Source organism: Lactuca saligna, chromosome 1 (assembly GCF_052625555.1).
Source record: "Lactuca saligna cultivar CGN05327 chromosome 1, ASM5262555v1, whole genome shotgun sequence".
NCBI classification, from domain to species: domain Eukaryota; kingdom Viridiplantae; phylum Streptophyta; class Magnoliopsida; order Asterales; family Asteraceae; genus Lactuca; species Lactuca saligna.
This window is the reverse complement of record NC_136417.1, coordinates 24,152,494-24,167,936: the sequence shown is the minus strand read 5'-3', so window position 1 is coordinate 24,167,936 and position 15,443 is coordinate 24,152,494.

Here is a 15,443-nt window from a genome sequence, read left to right as displayed (position 1 = left end):
CAGTCTTACCGTTAGTAGGCCTCATTCACGAAGCTGGTCTATAAGGGGTGTTTAAGGAAATTGCCTATAAAATGGCGATTGAATGGGTATCCACTCTTACCCACTGCACTCTTGACTAGTGGAGGGTCGTTAGCCGAACGGGTAGGATAGGACGAAACCTTCCATTATAAGTATAATGAAATACAAAGTAACTAAATGTTTTTTTAATTCCAATCTTAGTTACTTAGGCAAAAGTGAATTGATGCAATTCCATGAAATTACACTTTGTGCCCTTGCGAAGACGTTAGTGGAGCGTGTGTGGTTTACCGGCACACTAAATGGTTCTAAGCAAAGGTTGTAAAGGGTGACTCAATGTTTGTCATAGTTCGGTGGAGCATGTGTGGTTTACCGGCACATCGAATGGGTGATTGTAACATGTGAGGGCACCATGTAAGTTTGCATGGTTATTCACACCCGCTTTGTGATCCTCGACATCCCAGTCACAAACAAGAGGGGCATATCGAGATTTAAACATGCCATTGAAAGTTCAATGAATATCAAAGGATCTAGGAGTTTTCATAGATTTAAAACTTAAATTTCTTTTTCGTTATTCATGGTGGAAATTAGTGAATCGTCATTCACTTACCTTCAAATATTCTGCAACTAGATTACGACATCCCTTTTCTAGGTTGTAGCGTATTGTGTTGGGTCCTAGCCTTAGTATTTCATTTGGGTGATTTACTAAGGACTCAATCTATCAACTAACTTGAATTTGTTTTTTCTCCCATTTTGTAGATGTCAAAGTTCGACAACTATGGTCTTCTCAAATCCCGTGGAACAAGCATTCCACATGAAGATGATATTCCACGATTCGATCGAGGAACAAGAAATCATGCTTCACTTCCTCCTCCTCCTCCAATTATTCTCCCTAACCCACAAGATTGTAAAATTGAAAGGTTCAATATCACTCAAGCCCTTTTGGCAAGTAAACATAAAGAAGGAAAGTCGGTGTGTGCACACGTCTTAGGGATGAAGTCACACATTGATAGGTTAAGAATGATGGGATCCGTTGTCGGTGAAGAGATGGCTGTTGATTGGGTTCTTCAGTCACTTCCCAACTCATATAGTGAGTTCGTAAGAGAGTACTATATGATGAACCACGACGTGACCCTTATGGATCTCATCTACATGCTTATTGCTGTTGAATCAGCAATGGTTTGGCGCAATAGAAAAGCAAAGTTGATTGGTGAGTCTGCCTTCAAGACCTCTATGGATATAGACAATGGCAATGAAAGACATGCAATGATCGAAAAGTTTGATCATAAGAGAAAGGCGATGTCTGAAGTAGTTCCATGTGTTGTTCCAAAAGAGTCAATTTGCTTTTATTGCCAAGAGAAGGGACATTGGAGACGAAGTTGTCCTAATTACCTAAGAGATCTAAGAGATGGGAGAGTCAGAACGTATGGCTCTACTTTAGGTAAGAATCCACTATATAACTCCATTAAGTTCCTATTCATTGATACATGATGTGATAAGATTGCATTTGAGTGTTTTTTGTAGGATCGGTGAAAAGAAAGGAAACTTGATAAGAGAGCAAGATGAATCTAATCACAAGAGATGGATCTCGATCGCATGGACTTGAAGATTAGATTTTGAGCTTAGAAAGTTATGATAGAGTTATTAGAAATTTTCTTTTGTACATAGTTTTCAATGGATTTTGCATTGTAAGGACAAATTTTTCCGCTGCTTTTATAAATAAAATAAATTTTGTTTGACTTATTTATTTATTTATTTACTTCCTTGCAATGAAATCATTATGAAAATTGATGTTTGCATTTTTCTACAACGAATGGATATGATTCTTAGTTATGTTATTTATGGAAATGTCGAGAATTTACCAAATAGGGAGAGTTTCTCATCGCCCAAATTTCAATTGGACTGAAATTTGGAATCACGCAACTTGCTTGCATGATGAATGAGAAATTTCATATTTGGAAATTAGACAAATTCGTTGACAAAGTGTCAAGAGGAGATCGAGTACACAAAGTTGTGTGTTGATCAAGTTCACCATAAGAGTAACAAAGATATTCGTCATGATTTACTAAAGGATTAGTAAATATGATTATACTTACAAGATTAAGTGTAATTCTGAATTGATTAAAGGGTTTAGATCAATAGTAGAACGAATAAGAAGAATCAAGTAGGCAGAAAAAATAAAAGTTTCTCCATTCTAAGAAGAAGGGAGAGTAGCTTTTATGCTTTATGATAGATCTTAATGATTAAGAATCATATCTCAATTGATCCTCTAAGTGAGTCTTAGTACAATTGTATGTTTATGAAGAGGAATCAAGGATTGAAGAAATGGTTAAATCAAGAAGTCCATCATAACTTCGTTCCAATAACAAGTCTTAAAGTTAAGATTGTGACAATGAGTGAAAAGTGTTAAAAGGTTTATAACTTTCATCAAATGTGGAAAGTTGTGATGTCTTGGATAAGACAAAGACCAACTAGGACCAATTTATGAAGTGTTTTGATAGAAGCTACACTAACTCTTGAATATGTGTTTTGTCAAGAAATGGTTATTGACAAGAGAATCTTATATGTCAAGGATTCAGTGGGAGTCTTAATGATCTTGAAAGGTTTCAAGAACAAATCAAATAAACCTTATCAATCATCACTAGCACACGAGTTAAGGTTTACAACCTATCGGAATGACATTCTGTGCCAATCCAATCGAGTTAATTGTGCATGAGAGTTCTATGAGTTCTCATTTTGAACGCATAAAAGGCAAGGCACCTGAATCAATTAAAGGTACATTGATAGGAAAAGGTGAGCTGCTTAACTACTTGGAAGACGTGGTGGGCAGCTGTGCTACCATAAGGCAAGAAATCAAAATTAAGAAAGTTCGGTCCATATGAGTTTGAATTTGTTGTAAACTCTGGTTTTAACAAATTCACATGGATAAGAACAAATACACCGCTTAAAATCTAAGTGTCATAAGATTTCCTCCTTCATGAAAATGATTGTGAGGAAACGCTTTCACTAAGAAAGATTTTAAGAAGATAGTGATTGTAAAACTGCATTCTCGAATTCGATTATGTTTACGGTATCCCTTTCCATAATTTGAATTGTGAGGTTTGGCAATTAGTCTTAATTGTTGAGACACACATATGAACTATCTAAAGGAAAAGGTGTATAAGTTCAAGAAGCCTTGATAAAAGATTATCAAAGCATTAAGTATTAGAAACATGGACTTAAGAAATTCAATAGGTATTGTTTTCTGAAAGTTAAGATGTTTATGAATACATGTCAAAGCTAGTGGGAGCATAAGTGTTATGTCTTACAATAATCATCATGATAGTGGGAGCATAAATGTTATGATTGTATGATTATTAAGGCACGTATTGCAAAGTTGGCAATATTAATTATAGAAAACAAGAGTTAAACCTTGCAAAGTAGTAAGGGTTATAAAGTTGTTTTTCTATAATTAAGGGAGAGAATATTATGCTTCATTTCAAATCTAAAGTATTAGGTTGTGGAATGTTAATAAATTTAGTCAAAGGTACATTGTGTGTTCTTAAAATTTCGATTATGATTACGGCATTCCTCTTCACAATTCGAATTTTGAGAACATAGCAAATAAAACATTATGCGTCGTGTCCCATACGCTTCGGGTATAGGATCGATTGCAAATGCTTTAATGTTTGACCATTCTAAAATTTTCCAAATGTCTAGCGCATTTAGAGGGAAAAGGGACTATAATTGGTTTTGACTAAAATAATTAAACAACTATCAAAGGACAATCCAAAGTTCGACGAGGATTGGTCGCTTGTGAGTAGTTGGAAGTATAGTATTGGAAAATATGGAAATGTTTCCATATTGGATGGACCATATCGACATCATTACAAATAGAAAAGATTCTATTAAGAATGAGTTGTCATGAGGAAAATATGGAAGCGTGTTCATATTAGGAAGTAAATATTGAAAATCTATGTCTAGATTAGAAACTTTTATGCAAAAGGATGTTCAAAGGAATGTACTTTGAGTGAGAGACATCATATCTAAGGAATTGTCTTGTAACAATCTCCGATAGAGGACTTTGTAATATCATTGGCGATAGTCTTCGTGACTTTGGTGCAGTGACATTATGAAAGGATCGTTGCATAAAGTGTTAGAATCTAGCATATTCTATAAGTAGCAAGAATTTGATATTCTTACACTTATGAAAAAGGATTTGGAGTTGTAAAATGAGAATGATTGGAAATGTGTTCAATTTGTCTATTTCACAAAAGTAAGAACCATAGGTAAACATTGTGTGCATGCTAGGAGCATGGGACAAGTGTAATAATTCAAGTAAGAAGCTGATTACCCGAAACGACAAATAATGAGTAATCGATATGGTGATAAATAAAACGTGTTTTATTTATGCTCAAAGGGTTGAGGCCATATGGGATTAGTATTATTCTTGTGTTTCACTTTGCATGTTTTGACTTCCAGAATAATTGAGTTTATTAAGAATAATCGAATTATTCAAACAGGCCACAGTCGTTCATATGTTGGAAGTAGATATGAATGAAGACTGTCGTGAATTGGTGTGTGGATTGTCTAAAAGAGTTTTGGACATAGGCAAATGTTTGCTGCAACATTCATGAGTGCTTATAAATATGAATTTGAGCATTGGATTAAACCCACGCTCACTTGGATCACTCCATGAATTGTATCACGAGTGATTGGTGAGACGATAACATCTTATATTCTTGAAACCGAGATGTGTGAGTTGTATCTTGCTAATCGGTTGCACATTGATAATATGTAAACGCACTAGTAACTTGGTGTTATAACTTGGTGTTATAAAACATATTGTTGTGTGTGGTTTGGTTAGTAAGTTCAAGCAAGCATTGTATCAAAGTTTATCCGTTCCTTTTATCCAAAGAAGAATAAAAGCGATATCTTTGGGCCCCTCGATGGTTTAGTGATGACAAACGTAAATGCTCGACCGGCCTAGGGCTAATTTGATTTGTTCAATTAGTCTGTCGTCATAAATCAAAAATCGAGATATACTACAAAGAGAATGATTTGAAATCATATCTCATATGATATCTAGAATGGAGGAATATATGATCCCTTATCTAAGGACACGCGTATCTGATAGGATCAGAGTTGACAACGGCTTTGGAAAGCTACTATTGCAGATCAGGATCTGAAGTCATACGCAGAATAGTTATTAGACTTATCCAAGTGGGAGACTGTTGGATTAGTGTCTAAGTCCATAACTATTTTGGTATGTACTTGACCCGATGGTGCATGGTCCTTTTGGGTTGCCTTCACCAAAGCAACTTGATTGGAGAAATAAATAAAGAGAGAGAGGTTATTATGATTTATTAATATGTTATAAGAATAATATATTAAAGGAGAAATCATATTTGTTTTATTAATATTGGTCAATAATTAATTAGGAATTAATTTTGTGATCAAGTGTAATTAATTAAACTAGAGGGGCTGAATTGTAATTATGTGATAGTTACAAAATATGGTAATGGTTATCCTAAATATGGGTTGAACGAATTCAAGGAGATAAGGATCCTTGAAATCGTCCGAAGGATAAAGGATAAGGGTTTTCAAGGCTTATCTTATGGTTGCTTTGTGGATAAACAACTAGATAAGGATAATGACTGAAACCCTATCTCTACACCTATATAAAGACCCTAAGGCCTTAGAATTCGTGTACTTGTTCCCATGAAGTCATAAGGACGAATTCTAACCTCTCTCCTCTCTCTTTATACCTTCTCCATTTGCTCTTGGTGTTTGTAAGCCATTAGAGGAGTGACGCTTGTGACTCTAAGCATTCCAAAGTCAATACAAGGAGATTTGGGGTTGTTATTGCTGCATAACAATCAAGGTAACACTATAAACTTATTCTCATGTTAATATGATTATGTGTATGCTAGAATTAGGGTTTATAGTCTTGGATAACTTGCATGTACAATAGAGAAACCTAGATCCAAGCTTTAGGGTTTGTATGAGCACATAGGATGTCTTATGACCAAAACCCATCAGCTGCACGGTGTTACATGGCGGCAGCCACCACTTTACGGTGGTGGTGGTGGCCTTTTTTTTCAGTTTTTTAGCCAAACAACCACATACAACACTCTATCTGAAATAAACATTTACAGAACACCAAAACACACATACTCATCGCAAAAAACACAAGAATCTCAGCCACCCTTGTGGTAGCATGAGTCAGTTGAATGGAGAAGCGGCAGTGGAATAGTCTTCGGAGCCACAACATCGACGCAGCTCCGGAACACCAGGATCGGTTGATGCCTCGTTGCGACGATGACCCGTCGTTTTACACACCGCGTTCATCCTACCACTGGGAAAAGCGACTTGTGTATGTTGTTACCGCCGCGGTGCCCCATCGTCGAAGACATTCAACCACCGCCTGCTGTGATTGATGACATAAACCATGTTAGGGCATCATTTCAGTCGGGATGTCGTCGTTCATGCATCGTTGTTGTTGCTCGTGGTTCGATGTATGCCACCACCACTGTTGGACATCGTGAACATCAGAGAACTTCCCATGGGATGCTGGAGACCTTGAGATGAGGGTTCGAGCTGATGCTGTGATAGTGGGAGAGACCAGTTGGATTTGTTGTTGTTGGGTCTCGATGATGCCGCCATCAGCCGCTACTAATTGTCGTTGATGTTGCTGTCCCCGTCGCCGTGCGCCACCAGGTGGGTGACTATGGCAAATATTCTAGTTGAGGCGTATGTGATATGTTGGGTGTGTGTTGTGTGTGTGTGGCTAGTTGACCGGATTTCACAAGAGGGCCACCACCACCACCAACGTGAGGTGGTGGCTAGCACCTTCGACCATCACCTGCCACTACAGTGCGACTGTGTGTGCGATATTTATATGTGTGTTGATTGGAAGTTCAATGTAAAATTGTAATCGGCCAGAAAAATTATAAAAAACTTATAACCACCATCATGAGGTGGTGGCTGCCGCCAACAACCACCGTGTTGGGTGGCGGCATGCCTCGTTTACGTTTTGACTCGTTTGGAATGCTTGGATAAAATGGGCCTAATGAAATCCTAGTGGACCTAATGAAACCCTAATGGGCCCAATGAAGCACTAATTAACCTAATAGCCCAACCATTTGACTAATGGGCTAGTATGTGGGTTGGAAACCCTAATTGGGGTTTGGAAAACCCTAATGTCATGAAACCCTAATTTTGGGGATTGATCGGGACACACACGGGAATTATTTAATAAAATTAAAATATTAATTAATAATCCTTTTCAATTAACCTAAGGCAACATTGGACTTAATAAATTAAGTCCTTAATGGGTTAAGTAGGAAACACTTAACCCTAATCGCCATTTTATGTGCAAACTTTAATTTCACTTGGGCCATGAGTTGGGCCTTCCTATTAGGCTTTGTTGATTGGACTATTGATGGGCTATCCAAAAATAAGTAAATGGACCAAAATAATTAGATGGGCTTTAGCATAAGGCCCATGTGAGGTCTAATTTGGAAATTTGGGTAATTGTTTAATGTTGACAGTTCAGGAATCTATCAACCAGTAACCGAAGTTTTGTCTACGGGACTTCAGCAGTGCCATGTGAGTTCCCCTCACTATATCGACGGGGTCTAGGGCACCAATGTCAGACCTTTAGATTGTTATCTTGGTTATAATATGTTGTTATGATCTGTATGATATGTGCTTGTTTTTTGATTGAGGCGGTCCTGCTTTGTGCTGTAGGCCAACATACCCAGGGCGGTCCGGATAAACTAAAGGCCCTACAAAGGGGTTCAGTCAGGTCAAAGGACCAACTAGCGGTCTGTATATGTTGTAGGCCCTACAAGGTGGTCCAGACATGCGGAAGTCTCAGAGAGCGGTCCAGATAGGCTGAAGGCCTGCGAGGCGCTGCAGTCAGGCTGAAGGCTCATTATGCATACTGTTTGATAGGATTAGTGATCTATTATTTCTGCATCCTGGTAGATAGGATGGTACTATACTTATTGATCTGTTAGGTCTACATCCTCGTAGTCAGGATGGCATGATGATTAGTGATCTGTTAGATCTGTTTGATTGTTATATATGCTAGCGTATGATATTTATGTGCACATGCTTGTTGATTGGGGCTGGGTTGAGGCGATCCTGATTTGTGCTGAAGGCCAACATACCTAGGGCGGTATGGATAAATTGAAGGCCCTGCAAAGGGATTTAGTCAGGAAGAAGTCCCCGCGAGCGGTCCGAATAGGTTGTAGGCCATGCGAGGCGGTCCAGACGTGCCGACGGCTTGGAGAGCGGTCCCGATAGGCTGAAGGCCTGTGAGGTGGTCTAGTCTGGTTGAAGGCTCATTATGCATGCTATTTGCTTATATGTTATTGATATGCTTTATGGCATTGGTATTTTGAGGGTAACTCACTAAGCCTTCGAGATTACATTTATCGATTATTGTTTCAGGTACTTCTTATGATCGTGAAAGGAGAAGGCGTGATCGTGCACCTCATTATATTTTCATGATTGATTCTGGGGATACTCTGATGTTTAATTTTTTTTTTTTAAAGTAAATTGTAATAACTTAAGGTGTTTAAATGTTTTAATTTTTTTTAAATTGGCTTGAATATTATGGGTGTTACAAGTTGGTATCCGAGCCTTGGTTTGAGTGAATTGGAGGAACACTCGTGTGAATCCAGTATCAAATCAAGTAAAAGATTTTCAAATGGTTTTTAAAATAATAGAGAAGGATGCAAGTGTACGATCAGCCGGAGCTAGTAAGTAGACCCCAACATACCATGTAGTTATCAGATATTGAGATATGTTAGAACGGCATTGCTAATAATAGGCTAGGGATCTTCAGGAATTGCATGATAGAATTTCCTGATTATATGATGTCTGGTAGCCTAGGGTTTTCCTTATATGAAATTGACATCATTAATGTAGTTGCTTGGTGTATGCATCACGACTGTACATAATTAAGATCTTATAGCCTGAGAATGTTTGGTTTGAAAATATTTCCTATACTTGTTTGATGAAGGGCTTAGGGTAGGATCAGGTATTTGAAAGTCTATTGGGTCCAGCGTTATGTATGGTTAGCATACTCGAGTGCTGCAGGTTGGTGGAAGTTTCATGGGTGGGTTGTGAGAGGCTGGGAGGCCAGTTATGAGATATTTAGCATTCCTTTAGGAGTGAGGATTGAGCGCTTGCTATGTTTATGTATATTGTTAGGGTGTTGTTGCGATACTTGAGACAAATATGGGTAGGTGTGGAAGGTAGTATGGGCTCGTACTACTGAAAGCACAAGACCCATACGCGTAGCAAGGAAGTCACAACCCCTAGGGTTTAGTTGGGAGTTGGTTCCCAGTTATTTTATGGATTATCCGAGATCTCTCTGGTGTATTATCAGATTGGTGGTTACGAGACGTCTTGAGATCAAATCCGGGTTAGGATCGGGAGCTGGCAGCCAGGATAGGCCAATATTGTCAGAGGATCGTGTCAGTGAGATCATCCGGGAGGAGGTGATCAAGATTTTCCCAGGGACAATTGTCGGAGATGTGTGGGTCTATTAAGACCACCATGGTTGAGTATATCTACGATCGCTATGCAGCCCTTGTTGAGATGGCTGCCGTAGCAGCTACATCTACTATAACGACAACAGGGAAAGGAGCTGGCTGAGTGTTCCAGTATCAGGACTTGTTACTAGGACATATTCTAATGAGCAAAGTGTTGCATTCACTTCGGATTAGAAAGATGTTTTGTACTAGTTACATTCCACAGGTTGAGTGGGAGAGGCTAGCACATGAGTTTCTAGATTTGAGGCTTTTGGGGTTTTGCTCGAGGCCGGAATGTGAGTCACGGGGACTTCGGAAAGAAGTGATGATTATGTTCAGATGGGGTTTTGCAGCTTGAAGTATAATGGTTAGATGATGGATTGGAATGTCGTTTTATAGGGAAATGATTGTGCCCTTTCAGTTTTCTAGATCAAAGGAGTGAGCAGACTTGGGACTCCAGGATCAGGTTGTATTCTAGCTCGGGGTCAGTTAGTTGTAGGGGTTGTCGACATTATTTCAGCGCTAGTGAGCGCATGTGGGTCTACATGGCATAAGTATCTTGTGAGGCGTACATGATTACCGCCCCTACCCATAGGAGTTAAGATCCGATTCACTTTGGATCTATTATACCGGGAGATAATGAATAATTGTGCAATTTATTGCACTTTTGGGATCGAAGTCTATGTCTTGGGAGTAGTTTGTAGCCAGGTATAGGGCAGAGGTTGCTTTAGCTACTACAACTCAGCTGTGGAAGACTGAGCTAGTGAGTGAGTCAGTGTGCGAGACCCTGAATGTTATGATTTCTAGAGCTCGAGAGCGGGAGATTTGTTTGGAGCACCTTGGGAAGAGGGATATTAAGTGGGAGGTTCGCGGAAAGTGTCCCACAGGATGGTTATTCAACATTGATAGGATTTAGTGGTTTTAGTAACCATTATTGATTGGCGGATGAATGTGCCAAGGGAAGTGGCTCGTTGTGTAGGTAGTAGTTGGAGCACCTATCTTTGGTCTTCAAGATGTGAGTGTGGGATCATTCAAGCATTGGGAACTATTGGTTTCACTAGGATTTATGAAGTGTTCATCTAGTTCTTAGAAGTGTGTAATCATTTGGGATTGGCTAGTAATGGAGCACTAGTTGGAAAGAGTTGGTTGTCATCAGATCGATCATTGGAAAATGAAAAAGATTGGGAATTCTCAAATTTTCATGTATTGCGAAGACTTAGTTAAATGTAAGTGGGGGAGAATCGTATTGGAATGTAGAAGCAGGATCGGTTTTGAAACTGGGATAAGTTTCACATCGTTTTCAGGAAGGAAGACAACCCACGTGGCCGTTTGGTTTGAGTGTTAAATGTGTGAGTTGGGAGTTCGGTAAAACTCCCCAGCATGTGAATCGCTTCTTCTCGGTGCTTGATAGTAGAACTTGGGGAAATCAGGTTGGGATTCCAGTCAAGAATTGAGTTCAGTTCGAATGTTTGGTCGAGTGTGTGTGCTCGACTCTGAGGGTTTTTGGATTGATATATTGAGGGTAAGGTATCGGGCTATGATTGTGTTAAGGAGAAGGTGTTGTAAGACTGCGGGGGTAACCGTAGCATTCACGAATTCTTTAAGATGATTAGGTCAGGGTGGACCAATTCGCAAGATTTTGGGTAGACTACAACATGATTGAAATCTGGAAAACGGTAGGTCGTTGGAGACCAGGCGTGATGTAAGACTACAGTTTTTCTGGTAGCGTTCACTTTTAGTATTTGATGTAATGGTGACAGGTTGTCAGGATGTTATGATCGGATGACCAGAAGGATTGGTAGAGCCATAAGATGATATAGCTAGGGCATTTATTGCTAGTCGAAGTTTCATTTGGAGGTTGCACGGAGCGACTATAACATTGCTCGTTGGTTCAGCAACCGGGAAAGGATCTGGTATTCTGGATGAGTTTTCTGTCAAGTATAAGTGTACTGCAGTGAAATTAAGTCTTTGAATCTATCTTCTAGTAGGAACCCCGGGTTATCAGAAGTGAGTAGCCAGTTGGGAGTTAAGTGCAATGAATTCGGCAATGATTCAGCGTGGTTGGACTGTCAGGGAGCTAGACCCCTTCGAGACTTCAGATTTTGGATTAATTAAATGTGATCATATCGCAAGGAATTTGTTTATCTTCAAGTTTCAAAACCCTGCGAGGGTTGGTTACAGTTGCCTTATGAATGCTAGAAATATGCACGAGATTATGACCATGTAGTTCAAGTTGTCTGGCGTGTAAGGAATGATAAGAAATGATTTTGAGGATGAAATTAAATTTAAGTGGGGGAGAGTTGTAACATCCCGTTTAAAATAGGATAATTAAATAATAAACCAAAAACTCCGCGAAGTATTTATTTATTTATTATTATTATAGTCCAAAATCAAATAATATTTAGCGGGGTGTTGGTTTCGGCGAGCCAAATGGCATAATTTAGAAGTTGGGGGTTAAAAGTGTAATTTTTGGATTGGTTTTGTAAGTAATTATGAAGGCAAGGACTAAATGTTAACTTCTGGGACTTCATTTGAAAAGATCTTGGACGCAAAGGGGCTGATTGGTAAGATTTCGGACTTGATTTGTAAGGGTTTTCAGAAGGAGGGGTTGAAATGGTAAATTTTGGATCGATATTGAAAGAAAAGGGTGGAGGAGGGACCAAATGTGTTGTTATGAAAGGAAGTTTTAAGCGATCGGGTATATGAACCCGTCACCTTCATAAACCCTAACCCTAACCACTCTAAACTTCAGCCGCAACCTTTCCTTCCTCCATCGTCCGACCGCCACCACCCATCACTCCTGTCTTGTCATTCCGACCAACGAAGGCCATCAAGAGAATCGCCGTCAACCTCCATTCTTCCCCCACGATAGGATGGTTCAAGATCGCCGTGGAGTGGCGGACCTGTAACATTCTATTTAAAATATAATAATTAAATAACAAACCCGAAACCCTGAGGAGTAATTTATATTATTATTTTATATTATTATAGTCATTAAATAATAATTAGTGGGATGTTGGTTTCGGGAAGCCAAATGACAAGAATTGAAGTTCCAGGGGTTAAGGTGTAATTTTGGGGATTATTTAGTAAGGATTTTAGAAAGTAGGGTGTAATTGGTAACATTTGGACTAATTTTGAAAGGAATCTCCGAAGTCAGGGTAGAAAGAGTAAAATATGGACCTATCTTGAAAAAAATGGAGGAAGGAAGGGATAATAGTGTCATTATGGACCAAATTTTATATGGATCGAGGTTTATACGCGGTCATCCCTCTGCAACCCTAACCCTAGTAGCATTTCAGCCGTCACCATCATCCCTATGCAACGTTGCTACTCGCTACCGTCGAAGTCGCAACCCACCATTGAAGCCCTTGCCACTGGCGACAATGAGGGCCATCGGGAAACGAAGTTACATGGGTGCTGCCATAGTTTTCTCGCTAGACTGCCTTTCCTTGCCGACAAAATTGAGTAACCGCTAGTCCCCCCCCCCCCCCCCCCACCATCTTTTTCTTCTTCTTCTTCTGTCGCTACAAAATCGCAACTCTGGGCGGCTGTTTTTTTGTGGTGCACTGGTTGCCTTCCGTCTCCCTAAGCGGCTGAGATTGGATGCGTTTTCCGGTTGCTCGCGACATTTTGGTGTTCTGTGATTCGTGGTTTGTGAATAAGTTGCGTGTGCGTGTGGTTTGCTACTGAACTCTCAAAGATTGATAGGTTTGCTAATGGACTGCCCACAGACTTTGGCCCAATGGTCAAAATGGCAACTACCTTGAAAACAACTGTTAGGGCAGCTAAGAATATAGAGACACAGATAAAAGAAAAGGGTCTAGAAAAAGATAAGGCAGGAGAGAAGCGGAAGTTTGAAGGATCTTCAAGGTCCAACAAGGAGAGCAGATTCTCAAAGCTTGGAGGAGGAGGTGAAGCAAGATGGTGTGATAAATGCAAGAAGAAACATTTTGGAAAATGCGGCAAAGAGGTGACATGTTTCAAGTGTGGAAAGTCTGGGCATTACATCAATGAGTGTACATCCAACAAGAGGTTGTGTTATGAATGTAAAGAAGGGGGCATCTTTCAAAGAATTGCCCAAAGAAGAATGAATCAGCAAGGCCAAACATGCCACCAAGGCCAAGGGCATTTCACATGACCCTCGACGAAACAGAAAACTACGCGAGGAATCAAGGATGAAGACTTCATATCCAAAGATCAAGTTATGCAGTAGCCATAGTATTGTATGATGTAGCCTATTAGAGGCATAGTCTAGGGTGAACTTGAACACCTATGTAATAGTTTCAAGAAATAATAAAGCCTTCGTTTTGTTATCTCATGTGTTAAACTATTATGTGATTTTCTTGTATGGTGACTTGGAAAACTGCGAGACAATACTTGGGACGACTATGTGTAGGTGTGAAAGGTAGTAGATGCATATACTACCGGAAGCACATGACTCACTCTTGGATTAGGGAAAGTCACAAGGTTACCAAGAAACTAGTAATTGATTTTGTTTTATTCAAGTATGTTGTTACCATTGTTTCGGTAATGACTAAAAAGATGATTGTTATTTCGACCCTAGTGGTCATATGAAATTGAGTCCCACTAAGACGAGTATGTTACATGGTTCAGAGAACCAAGTCCAATGTAGCATCTAACTTAAGCCGGAAGATTGAAATAAAAGATAATCAAAGCGATCATTAGAGGTATCATGATAGTTTTTTTTTGAAACAGAAGGTATCATGATAGTTGGTTGTAGCTAGAAATGCTACCTTTTAAGTTGTGATTATATCACATTAGAACATGATGGAAGGTATAATATGTTCTGGAAGACTCTAAGAGACCTGAGTCTAAGCGTTGGAACAGACGATAATAGGTCATTAGAATATAACACATCGTTCCATTGCAGTAATAAAAGAACTTATCTTAAGTTCGTATCCAGTGAGGATCAAGATTGTGACTTGAAGGTCATAATCTGGAGTCTAACGTGAGATAGGGAGCAAGTGCAAGATCGAGCACTGCTTACAGTTAAGGAGTCTAAGAGTTAGATACTTATTCGAAGAAACAAGGAAGTTACGATTATTACCTAGGATGAATAGATAACGTTTGGAGTTATTATACTACCCTATTTCGTTGATGATTTCGAGAGATAATCATCCTAAGGGGGAGATAATTGTAACGCCCGTAGATCCGGGCTACTCAATTTAGAGGCAATAAGTGTCGAAAACGACTTTTCGACAAAAGATTATTTAGAATAAATAATTTGAACCAAGTTGTATTATATGTTACAAGGTTTCCGTACATATAAAGAGCGCCGAAATCCGAGTTATAACGAAGAAGTCATAACCCGTTGAAGTTTCGCGACGAAACCGACACAATATCGGGAAGCATAAATAGTGAATTTACGATAGAGCGAAATTTAGCCTTAATGATTTAAATGAAAGTCGTATAATATGTTAAGACGAGAAAAATCCATACAAAGAACGCCCAAATCTGACTTCGTATGAAGAAATTATGATTTTTCGAAGTTTCGGATTAGCAGTGTATAGCCCGAAATTCGAATATTAGATCGAGCGGTTTTTAGCCAACACGACCTGAACGAGAATTGAAGATCTCGTTAAGAGTAGCATAACGAGGAAAAGATGGGCGAAAACGGACATCGGATGAAGAAGTTATGAGAATTTAACGGACCAATCCTATCCCGGCCTGTTAATAATATAAATTTTAAAATAAAGTCAAAATTAGCCGACGGTGTCTAAACGAAAGTTGTAGAGTACGTTCCCACATTCACGTGGATATAAAGAACATCAAAAGCGGAGCTTGTATGTGAAAGGTATGATTTTTAGAAGTCGGAAAGTAAATTTGCGAGACCTGTTGCGAGATGGATGACGTGGCTGCATCTGGGCAATTGCTTGTTGA